Raw genomic sequence first — 12035 nt, 5'->3', positions numbered from 1 at the left:
AAGATGGAGAATCATCAAAAGAAGAAATTTCAAAGAGAAATGAAGACAAGGTCAAGGAGAAGGAGCCCATTGTGATTAGACTTCCTTTTCCAAGTCGTCAAGCCAAGCCCAAATTTGATGACCAACTTGGAAAGTTTATGGAAATTGTGAAGAATTTGGAAGTCTCAATTCCCTTCACGGAATTAATCAATCACGTGCCGGCCTATGCGAAATACATGAAAGACATCCTCACAAAGAAGAAGTTGATCCGGAAACTTGAGACTATCGCCTTCACTAAGGTGAGTAGTGCAATACTTCAAGGGAGTTCACCTCCAAAACTAAAGGATCCGGGAAGCTTCTCAATACCGTGTACCATTGGCGACAGCACGATCAACAAAGCCTTATGTGATCTAGGGGCTAGTGTGAGTGTTATGCCGTACTCGGTAAGTAAAAGGTTGGGGATGGGAGAGCTTAAATGCACCAATATCACACTCTAAATGGCCGATAGATCGACGAAGACACCATTAGGGATATGGGAAGATGTCCCCGTGCGAATTGGGAAGTTTTTCATTCCGGTGGACTTTGTCATTGTTGATATGGAGGAAGACTCCAACATTCCAATCATTCTTGGAAGACCCTTCTTACACACCGCGGGTGCGGTGATTGATGTAAAACACGGTGAGCTCACTCTAGAAGTGGGAGATGAGAGTATAAATTTTAATCTTGACAAGACTATGAGAGCTCCCCGTTTACATGAACCGTGTTTTATGATCGATCATTATAGTCGGAAGGATGAAAGGAAGAAGTCGGAACTCCAATGGAAGAAGAAAATTGAAGATGCTCCATTCAAAGAGCAAGTGAATTGTGACAAGGAGAGCTTGCAAAGCTCACCAAAATCAAACAAAGAAGAAGAAGATGGCCTCATTGGCCAAGAAAAGGAAATGGGAAAGTTGTCACCATCAAATCAAGAGATTTTCAATGATCAACTTAATGAAGTTTGTGGTCTTTGGGGCGACGAATTTGAAGGGATTTTTAATCCCTACATTGGTAATGCCATCGATCAAAACCGACAACAAGGGCCAAGGTCTATTGAAGACCTCTACCATGACAATGAACAAGCTTTTGATTACTTTTTGAAGGTGTTGAGCAACATCAACAACACCTTGGACAAGCCCCCTTGACATCTCATCAAGAATGAGAGTTTGGTGGAGTCCTCTCTAAACCACCATTTTTAAATATTTCTAACTCCCTAACTTGCATTTCAATTCTTGTATTGCATTTTTGTTATTTTTGGATTTTTAGATCAAGATAATTATCATGTTTGAGAGAAGTGAGGGAGGGATTAATAATTTCAATTAATGTGTAGTGCTTTAGCTTAGTGTGGGGATGACAATTGCCTAGGCTATCCATGCCTTAGTAGTGCCCCCCCCCCCCCCCCCACAATGAAGAACACAAGATATGAAGAAGAATGGAAGAATGGCAAGGGATATGCATTGTACACGGATGGAACTGAATCCGGGTACAAATGGGTCGAATCCGAGCGGATTCAGGAGAATCCGCCCATTTTCAAGAAATCCGAGCGTGTTGGGTAGAAAACGCACGTCCTGAATTGAGCTAAAGTTTTCAAATTTTTGACTGTCAGCAAATCCGAGCGTCCTACATCCTAATCCGCCCGTCTTTGAAAATCCGCCCGTCTTGAAAAGAAGACGCCCGTCTTCTTAGCTGAGGAAAACAAGAAAAATTCCTGGACTGAAATCCGCCCGTCTTCAGGAGAATCCGCCCGTCCCGTGTCTGCGAATCCGAGCGTCTTCACTAAAAGACGCCCGTCTTTAGGAGAGTTTTTCCCAACCCATAAAAGGCAGAATCCGCCCGTCTTGAGCAGAAACCGCACGGATTGCTCCTGTAGTTCGAATTTTCGGGCTTTATAAACCCCCCCCCCCCCCCCCACATTCATTTCTTCATTCCTTCATTCATAACACTACTCAAAACCCTCAAAACCCTCATCCTCTCCATCACAAAAACAAAACTCCTCAACTACATTCACCAAAATCAAATCAAAACATCCTTTTAATAACAAATCAATCACTCTTTTTTCAATAAAAATCAAAACCAAGCACAAAATCTTCAACCTTTGAGTCGATTTTTGAATTCATAAAGGCAAAGCCTTTCATCTTTAAATCGATTTGGGTGCACTAGAAATTGAAGATTTTTCACTCTTTCTTGGTTAATTCATCAATGGCAAGGACTAAGGGAGCAACAAAGGCAACAAAGGCAAAGGCACCAAAGGCAAAGACACTTTCATTAAGGCAAAAGACTCTTCAAGCGAAGAAAGCATTGGCTATGGTGGTAGCAAACCCAAACTTGGAAGTACAACAACAACAACAACCTCCCATGGGTGCAACAACATCTACTACTCCGGAAATTGATCAACTTGCAAACTATCCGGAGGTAACTTTCATTTCCAAAACCCATAGGGACACTTTTGCTAAGTTTGCTAGAAAATCATTTCAATCCACCAAGTTTATATGTGAAGATACCTTAGAAAAATTGGGTGTCCTTGAGCAAACTAGAGCCTTTTTCAAAGCCATGGGGTTGGAGAAATTGTTTGAATCAAAAGAATTGACATACCCCTCCCTTACCTTAGAATTTTTGAGTTCTTTGAAAGTTAACAAGGTTGAGACTATGGAGAACCTCGAGTTTTGTCTAGCTAATATTAGTAGACGCATCCCCTTTAGGGAATTAGGTAAATCTTTGGGTCTTAGTGATGAACCGAGTTATTTTAAGAATGTTGGCAAATATGACCCCGACCCTCTTTGGGAGGCAATTTCCGGAAGGAAATTTGAAGACTTTCATGCGAGTCGTGCTCTTTTAGTCCACCATCCGGGCATAAGAGTATGGCATAAGGTCGTAGGGAGCACCATCAATGCAAGAAAAGACACCAATCATTTCACCAAACTCGATTTTGTTCTTCTTGAGTCGGCTTTGAACATTGGAAGAGTACACACCAAGCCTTTCAACTTTCTAAGGCTATTGGTGGATAGATGGCTCAACATTGATTGTGGGAAGAAAGGCACTACCGTTATTGTGAATGGAGGCCTAGTCACTATCCTAGCTAAATACTTTGATCCTAACTTCAACAAAGATAACAAGTATGAGGCGAAAGAAGGTGGTCATCTCGTTGATTTGCATACTATGATACACAAGTACAAGTGGGTTGCCCATAACTCTCTTGACACCAAGTATGGATGGCTCACTAGTGAGGCTAGTTCTTTTACTTTGCCTTCAAAGATTTGTCGATTGAGTGTCCACCGGACCAATTATCTACTTCCCCTTTCAAAAGAGGCCGAGTATATTATCCAACAACAAAAGGGTGAACTTGAAATACCCTCCTCTTCCATTGTCACACCACCTTACCCTTTTGAGTATCAAGAGTTCAAGCCGGAAGGAGTTGAAGCAAGAAATGATTATTTGACTCTTCTCATGCAAGCAATGCACAAGCAAGCCTTTGAGGATCGGAAAAATGCTTACTTAGCTCAATATCCACCCCTCTTACACTTAGCTAGGCAAGGACTACTTGACCCATCATGTCCTTTGCCTAGTTGGGCGGATAGGGAAGTCCTATTTCCGAGTGCATCTAGGGTTGTTCCGGGTGATAATGAGGTTGTTGGTAATGAAGAAGTTGATGATAACATTGATGAGGAAGCAAGTGAAGAAGGAGAAGAGGATGATGAGCAAAATTAAGAAGAAGCAAGTGAAGAAGCAAGTGAAGAGGGAAGTGGCAATGAGACCACTTCTAATGAGGATAATGATGATAGTGATGATATGATGGAAGATTAGCAAGCTTTGGAGGCTCCTACCCTCTCAAGGTTTGTCTATTTCTCTATTTGTTCTATTTATTTATTTTTCTTGATCATTGTTGGAGTAGTCCTAGAACCATTGAGGACTCACACCTCGGTACTTTTTGAGGTGTTCTCATTCTATTGTTCCCACTTTCAAAATCCAAAATGACAAATTAATTTCATGCATTGCATAGTGTGTGCATGAACTACACCCATCCTTGGACATTAGCAATAGTGTCTAGCTCGGTTTGGGGAAGTTAATGCATACACAATGGGAGGTAATCTAAATTATCCTCTCCGTCATAAACAAAAACCATGCATCATGTAGTGTAGACTAGTGTCGATTGCATCTAGTGTAGAAATCATGCATCATGTTTGCATAATTTCTCATCAATTTGGCCATTGAGGACAATGCCCATATTAGTGTGGGGATGGGGAATTCTAACTTAACTCTTATTCTTAACTCTTATTCAAAAATCGAAAAAAATTGAAAAATTTCGAAAATACATAAAAATTTGAAAAATTGAAAAACCCAAAAACATGTTTATTCCTTTTGTAGTGTAGTTATATTGTATATATTGTACATTGTGTTTGTTCTATCCTTGTTCACATTGATTGACTACGCCACATCCGAGACATGAGGATCATGAAGACCGCATGGTATGATCTTTCCAATCTCCTTTTTCCTCTTTATGTTAATGACTATGTGTCTTTATTTTGATTGATGCGGTATAACAATGTGAATTTAGGACTTGCATTTAGTTTATATGTCATATTAGTTGATAGAATCACTTGCATTAGGATGTTTATATTAGTTGCATCATTGCATGTAGTTGCATTTAGAAAAAAGTTTTGAAAAGTGCCTAATTGAGAACTTTGACAAGAGCAACTAAGCCATTACAAATACTTTTTCAACTTAATACTTTGCCTACTAGAATGGTTGTGAAACACCCTAGATAGTGTCATACTAGTGTCTTTTGACCCATGACCCAAAGCCTAGTCAAGGGTTTGCATGTGAGTCACCTATGCAACCCCGTGATGCGATGTGGACTTGGTTAACTTGTCTAGGTGACCTTGATTGACCTTGTGGTAAGGCAACCCCAAAATACTTTCTATCAATAAGTTTGAAGTGCTCATTTCAAAGAATATTGTCATGTGGAAGTAATTTAATGCCAAGGAAACCTCAAATGTTATGAAATGTTGAAATGCTGAGAAATTTAATTGTTTTGATGGAGGCGTACCACTTCGATGTGCTTTGGAGCGGGATCCATTGAATTGGGCCCCCACACGGTTGTGAATTCGGCTGCCCAGAGACAGAGTGACTATCACCCCGAAAAGCTATTGTCTAGAGGTTAACCGGTTGCCTAATAAGCGATTGACGAAAGCAAAGGACACTAGCCCAGAAGGGACAAACCCCATCTTAAATTTTTGAAATGTGAAAGTGAAATGAGGACAATTTTGAATACTAGTCATATCCACCGTTGTGTATAAAGATTTGAGCATTTCATTCCCAAAAAGCCTTTTGTCAAACCACTTTGTCGAGCATGAGATGAACCATGACCTTTACTTTTGTAGAGACTTCGAGACTTGTCATGTCATATGCTACTAGCATCATAGGGATCATCATTCCACCACCATCCGATCGCTCTTGACGAAAGCATTTGGAAATTGAGGACGAAAGTAGTCTAGTTTAACACCATTTGGAGGTGATTTAGTGCCATCCTCTTAGCCTTGGTAATTTGTTGAACTAGTATTTGTGAAGGATTACATGCTCTTAAATTTGTTCTCTCTTGGTTGCCTCCGCCACTTGATGAGGAAGTGGCTATTCCTTTTGTAGATGCATCCATTATTTGATTTTGTGTGCTTAATGTTTGGATGTGTCGCCATTTTGGCAAGACCCACCTTGCCTTGCAAGAAGGCATCCTACCTCATGGTTGTCTTGTTGTGAGTTGAAGAGGTGGAGTGAGACCTGCTAATTGTCTCATATCGGCTATGTTATTAGGTTAGTTTAAATAATGGTCCTAGTCTTTGTCACCTCTTTACTCAGGACAAGCAAACGTTCGGTTTGGGGATATTTGATGTGACCATAATTAGCGCATATTTAGCCCCCGAATTAGCCTTGTTCCCATGCTTTTTAGTGCATATTTGGGTCATTTATTGTCTTTAGTTCTTTGTTTTGCATATTCTTTGAGATTTTGATCCCTTGGTAGGAAAGGAGTGCAAATCTTGCATTTTCATGGAAAAACGAGACTAAATTGATCGAATTCAATGACCAAGCATCAAGGAGAGACAAGATTAGAAGGCCTTTGTACATATTATAGTAGATGAACAATGTTGAGAAAGGATCCTTGAGTCCCCGAGGAAATACCCAAGGAATTTATGAAGAAAAGGGAAGAAAAGAAGAAGAAATGTTGCTGAGGCACAATCCGTGCGGATTGTCTACAATCCGGCCGTCCTCCACATGCACAATCCGTGCGGTTTCATCCCAAGACGCTCGGGTTTGCAGCCACCATAATCCGCCCGGATTCACCTGAAGCCGCCCGTGTTCCACCACCAGAATCCGCCCGTCCCGACTCCAAAACGCACGGATTCCTTACAGCATAATTTCGTCTTCTCCAAGCTACAAAGAAAGAAGCCCTTCCTTCGAAAAATACCGGCTCCTCCCTGCTCAATCTAAAAAGTGTAATTACTAGTTTAGCCCTTAGTTAACCCTAATGCATCCCCCTAATTTCCACTATAAATACCCCATTAGTCTAATTAGAAGAGCATGTTCTTCTTATCAATAATTAGAGTAGTTAATATCAATCAAATCTCTCTTTAGTATTGTAATCAACAATTAATCAAGTTCTAATATAAGTTTTATTTCCTTAATCTCTCTTTTGTTCATCCTTTATTTTGGGTAATTGAAGATTATTTGGGTTATTATTGGGAGATTGACAACCTCTCAATCAAGCATCAAGTACTTCTTTTATCTTTGCTTTATTATTGGAATCATTAGTAGGTATAATTATCTTAATCCCTCTTTAATTATTGTTAATTACTTTCATTTATTCATCATGTTTCATTTTGTTGGTATGATTGACAACCTTGCTAGAATGATCAACATGATAATGAGTGAGTAGTGACCTAGATAGGGTTAATGGGTGATTAGGGGAAACCAACATGGGGAATGATTCATGCTTAATTTAATATGCTTTCATGGTTTATTTGCTTGCTTGTTTTGATCTCAACTCATGCACATGTTATGTTTGATGAAATACTAAGCCTATGAATCCTTGCATTTACCACCATCTCCTATCTTTTCGATGAGACTTGTAAGACATAACCCAACTCGAGTCTTATTAGACCATGCATGTTGCTGAGTAGGGAAGACTAAGTCGACTTGTAGGTGTTGTACAATCTAATCGATTCGGCTCCGGGACCCAAACTTTCCTAGGGTTGTAAGATATAACCCAACTCAATCCATCACAACAATAGTTGCTTGCTTATAATTTGAGAACATGTTTGTATGATCAATTCCCATGAATCCCCTATGACCCCATGACACCCTAGTGCTTTTTATCAATTGTTTACAACCCTTTTAATTCATCTTGCTTGTTTATTTCCATTGCTATTTTAGTTTAGTGACCTTCTACATCAACCCAAATTGTGACACCCCTAAGACACCACTAGTTGCAATAGAAATCTCATTTCAATACCCGTCCCTTGGGATCCGACCTTTACTTGCCTCTTTACTAATTGTAGAGTTGTTTGTGAAGCTATAAATTGTGTTTTGATTCGGACGTAACCCAACGACCACATCTATTTAATTGTGAACACGAAACGGACCGATCAAGAGGAGTAGTAGACGCCCTGACCTGAAAACTTATACGGCCAGGACTTTGTTTTAACAGCATAACAAGTCTTCAAATCATCAAGAGAAAAAGAAATATTGTGTTTTTTTACAGAGATTCTCAATGGAACATACGACCTTCCACACCATTGGCATTAACTGATGAGATGGAACACCAATCTCCTTAATAACCTCAACCATAAGAGGAGAAAAAGGAAGCTTACAGCCTGCCCTGAAAGCCCAATCATGAATACAGAACCAACCAGGACAAGCCCAGTCGGCCCTGATGGGAGAATTCTCAGGGATCCAGACTTTAGCATCAGCAGGGATGATCCCCTTATCCTTTAAAATCTTCTCAAACTCAGGTTTCAAACGGTTTGCAGGAGACTGATCCTCATTTAAAGCCTTCGTAGGCTTGAATTGAAAATCACCAAGGAATATTGAGATCATCTCCAATGGAGAATCGCTCGGCTTACTAATTGTGGGAGATGGAGCAGCAGAAGAAGTAGGCAGATTTTCAGAAGAAGTTTCCTCAGGATTCTGAGGAGGAGGAGTTGCAGGAACCGCTGCCTCGGTAGACTTCTTTTTTGCAGCCATTATTTGAAAGATTGTGAAGAATTGATTAAAGATTGAAGAGTTGGGAATTAAGAGAACAGAAGGGAAAGATTATTAAAGAGAGAAAATAAGAAGAAATTGCTTTGGTGAGTTCAACTTAATGAAGCACGCAGGTATTTATAATGAAGGAGATTAGGGTTTCAGCCGCAAAGGAAGTGGATAATCATTAAGGAAGTTGTAGTAAATATTACACGCGTCATCAACTGCAGTAAAATAGCCGTTACAGGAAACTGACTAGGCAAAACTTAACCGTTGGTTAATATTCCTAAAAATAAAATTATCTCCTCGATTTTTTGTCCTGGCACACAACAAATAAGAAGATAAGGGGCAATTGTTAGGCCTCGAAATCCACAGACCTTCCTGATCAGTATCTCGTCTGAACCTGCTGCCAGGCCATCAGGGCGTCAGGCTATCAGGGCACACGAAGATAGGCGCCATGCCATGGAGAGGACAACGGTCAAAATATCAGGACGATATTAGACCATATACGCGTGTTATAAAGGAATTATATACGCAGCATTAAGTGTGAAGATTTCGCAGTAAATGCAGTAATTAAGGGAGGAATAATTGCCAATTATTACTGGTAATAATGGAGAATAATCTGCATTTAATACCGTATCAGGCAGTCGTTCAGTGAAGAAGCCTATATAAAGAATACTTTGAATATATTGGAAGCATATCATTCACATACAAGAAGAAGCATACGCAATACATAGAGAAATATAAGCATTGTTATTATCATACGATTATTCTCCCAAATTACATAGTGAAATCCTATCCTAACTTGGTGCCCGTGGTTTTTTCCCATTCAAGGGTTTTCCACGTACAAAATTACTTGTCTTATTATTGTTGTTGTTATTTTATTTACAGCTTTATATTATACCCTGATGACCTTACCAACAGACTACCTAGAGCTAGTTAACCTTACACAACTCTACCCTGACCTGATTTCGCCTTGCGCAAAATCCACACAAAACAAAAACCATTAAATCATCAGCAAATATAAGATGGGTGAGCTTAGCACTGCTACACTTGGGATGATAGGAGACATGAGGCTTGTCACAAATTTTTCTTAGATAACGAGAAAGAATTTCCATCCCCAAGACAAAGAGATAAGGAGACAAGGGGTCACCCTGCCTAATTCCACTCTTACCTTGAAAGAAACCAGTAAGCTCACCATTGATCTTAAGGGAAAACCAGGGGTTAGAGATACAATCCATGATCCAACCTTTGAACTTAGGAGGAAAACCCAGGAGCAACAAAGTATTAGATATGAAAGACCATTGCAAAGAGTCAAAGGCTTTTCTAATATCTACTTTAATCAAGTAACGAGGGGAAATCTTTTTCTTGCTATAACCTTTAACTAAGGCCTGGGAGAGCATAATGTTCTCAAAAATGCTTCTATTTTTAATAAAAGTATCTTGTTCATTACCAATGAGAGAAGGAAGGAACTGGTGAAGCCTGTTAGCAAGGATCTTACTAATGACTTTATAGAATACAGTGCAGCAAGAAATAGGTCTATAGTCCAGAACAGAACTAGGAACTGCCTTCTTGGGAATAAGGGAGAGAACAGTCGAATTGGCTTGCTTAGGCATGAAGCTAGTCTTGAAGAAACTATGCACAGCTTTACACAAATCCAATCCAACAATGGCCCAAGCTGATTTGAAGAAACCAGCAGAAAACCCGTACATACCAGGACAACTATTACTATCCATACTGAAGACTGCATCCTTGATTTCCTTCAAAGAAATGGAAGCATCAAGGTCAGAACTCTCAGAAGGAGAAATGTTGGCACCCTCAGCAAGGAAGGTATCATTAAGACTTGTTCAGTTTTACTGATAGCTGGCTCTAATAAATGAACAATCGGTATTTTATCAAAAATTGCGGGGGTAAATTTTGAACCTAGGCTGGCCAAAGCATCAACCTGGGTATTCAGGTCTCTTGGTATTTGATCTTTGTCAAATAAAGCAAACTTAGCGGTAAGGTTTTTTGCATATTCTAAATATGAAATCATTTTTTCATCATTTGTCGTATAAGTTCCCTTTATTTGATTAGCAATTAAAAGTGAATCTGTTTTTACCTTTAAGTTTTGAACACCGAAGTCTAGACATACCTTTAGGCCTGCTATCAGGGCTTCATATTCTGCTTCATTATTGGTGGCTTTGAACTCACAGCTTATAGCATGGGCTATCATGTCCCCCTATGGCGATTTTAGAACTAGTCCTAACTTTGTCCCCCTAGCATTAGATTCTCCATCTATGAACAAAGTCCACTCTTGGTCTGGGGTTTTATTTTTTAACTGGTTAACTTTTTTTTTTCGGGTCAGATTCTAGGTTAGGGCTAAAATCAGCCACAAAGCCTGCTAAGGCCTGCGATTTAATCGCTGTCCTGGGTTCAAAGGTAATATCATATGTACTGAGCTGGACTGACCACTTGGCCATCCTACCCGACAATTTAGGCTTGCGCAGGACAGATTTTATGGGTAAGTTGGTCCTGACTATGATAGGGTGACACTCCAAATAAGGACGCAGCTTAGTACATGACATAATTAAAGCTAAAACATATCTTTCAAGTAAACCATACCTCATTTTAGCATCTAACAGGCTTTTACTTACATAATAGACAGGATGTTGCTGGCCTTCTTGTTCCTTTACCAGGACTGCACTTACTGATGTGTCAGTGACAGATAGATATACTGACAGGGGTTCTTCCTTTTCTGGTTTAGCCAGTAAAGGTGGAGATGATAGGTATAACTTTAAGTCCTGAAAGGCTGCTTCGTGCTCAGGTGCCCAATGGAACTGTTTATTTTTTCTGAGCAAGTTGGAAAATGTTTTACATCTTTCAGAGGATCTTGATATGAACCGGTTTAGGGCAGCTACCCGGCCTGTCAATTTCTGAATGTCCTTGACAAACTTGGGTGATTGAAGTTCCAGGATGGCTTTTATCTGTTCAGGGCTGGCTTCTATGCCTCTTTTTGTCACCATGTATCCAAGGAACTTACCTGTAGAGACTCCAAAATGACACTTTCCAGGGTTGAGTTTCATGTTGTAGTTTTCCAATATTTGAAATACTATTTCCAAGTGCTTCACATGATCTTCTGCATTTTTAGATTTTACTACCATGTCGTCTATATAGACTTCCATGATATCACCTATTTGATCCTTGAACATCATGTTGACCAGGCGCTGGTACGTTGCCCCTGCATTCTTCAGGCCGAAAGGCATAGCTGTGTAACAAGATATATGCCCGATCGTAATGAATACAAGATACTCTCCTAGTCCAGGTGCATCTTTATTTGATTGAATCAACTGGAAGCATCCATGAATGTCAGCATCTCGTGCCCTGCCGTGGCATCTACCATTAAATTAATATGTGGCAGGGGAAACGGATCCTTTGGACAGGCTTTTTTCAGGTCAGTGTAATCTACACAGACTCACCATTTACCATTCTTTTCTACACAACAACCACATTATCTAACCATTCAGGGTACATTACTTCCCTGTTCATACTCATATCCAGAAGTTTCTCCACTTTCTCATTAATTATTGCATTTCTTTTTGGCGCGAACTTTCGTCTTTTCTGTTGCACAGGCTTAAAAGATTCATCAATGTTAAGTTTATGTGTAATTACATCAGCACTAATTCCAGTCATATCAAAATGAGACCAAGCAAGCCATGATGATTTATTCTTAAGAAACTTTACCAGTTCTGGCCTAATACAATTTGGGGCATCAGACCCAACTAGAACATACCTGTTAGGATACTCAGGGT

Source organism: Silene latifolia, chromosome 2 (assembly GCF_048544455.1).
Source record: "Silene latifolia isolate original U9 population chromosome 2, ASM4854445v1, whole genome shotgun sequence".
In the NCBI taxonomy this organism is placed as follows: domain Eukaryota; kingdom Viridiplantae; phylum Streptophyta; class Magnoliopsida; order Caryophyllales; family Caryophyllaceae; genus Silene; species Silene latifolia.
Note: the sequence above shows the minus strand (reverse complement) of the source record.